At 45.1% G+C, this 769-nt stretch overlaps 1 protein-coding gene across 1 annotated transcript in view; it reads left to right on the forward strand.

Moving 5' to 3' along the window:
* SURF2 (surfeit 2) overlaps positions 1–769 on the forward strand; it is an 11,200-nt gene that overhangs the window by 10,043 nt on the left and 388 nt on the right. The window lies entirely within an intron of this gene.

Consider the following 769-nt stretch of genomic DNA (forward strand, 5'->3'; position numbering starts at 1 on the left):
AGTGTTACAAAGTTACCTAAGGAAAAATCCCTGTCAGTAGGGAGCAGACTGGGTGTTATACCTACTTTACTAGTTACATGGTTCTACCCTCATATTTATGCTTTCTTTAAATAAATCCTATTTCATTCAAGTATACCAGCTCTGGAAAGAATCCTTCCTCAGACCACATAGTTCCTCGAAAGCTTAAACCCTCGATATACCTACCCAGTGATGAATATTATATTATAAAGGTTTGGAAAGCCTTAAATTTCCTGGTGGCAGCCGGATTACACAGTAGAGAAAAACATAAAGTACACTTTTAAAGGGAAACCAGACCTCCCCAGTGAAGGGGTCGTCACACAGGTCTTCATGTTTCTCCCGGTCAAAACATTTCGCTGAGCACATTGGGAAGAGGGTCTTTCCCCTGCCATGCTGGTTTTCTACATGCGGGGAGATTTATAGACAGATGAGTATACACATTCTTATCCCAGCCTTCCTTTGAGGAGCTTATGTGGGTCTCTCTTCTTGCCGTTCGCCCTAACAGCCTAGGGAGATAGCTGGGGCTGAGAGTGTGACTGGCCAGCATTACCCAGTGACCTTCATGGCTGGGTGGACAAGTTGAAGCCAAGTCTCCCTGATCCTAGCCCGGCATTCTGTCGTGTGTGCCTGCTGATGCCTGGCTCTCAGTTTGCGTTCTTTGGTGCCAGGTGTTGACTGAAAAGTATCAATTTTGTTAAAAAGTAGAGAACATATATGAATCATCCAAGTCAAAAAATGGGGGGGGGGGGGG

The sequence above is a fragment of the Gekko japonicus genome, unplaced genomic scaffold (genome assembly GCF_001447785.1).
Source record: "Gekko japonicus isolate JY-2015 unplaced genomic scaffold, Gekko_japonicus_V1.1 scaffold1642, whole genome shotgun sequence".
Taxonomy (NCBI): domain Eukaryota; kingdom Metazoa; phylum Chordata; class Lepidosauria; order Squamata; family Gekkonidae; genus Gekko; species Gekko japonicus.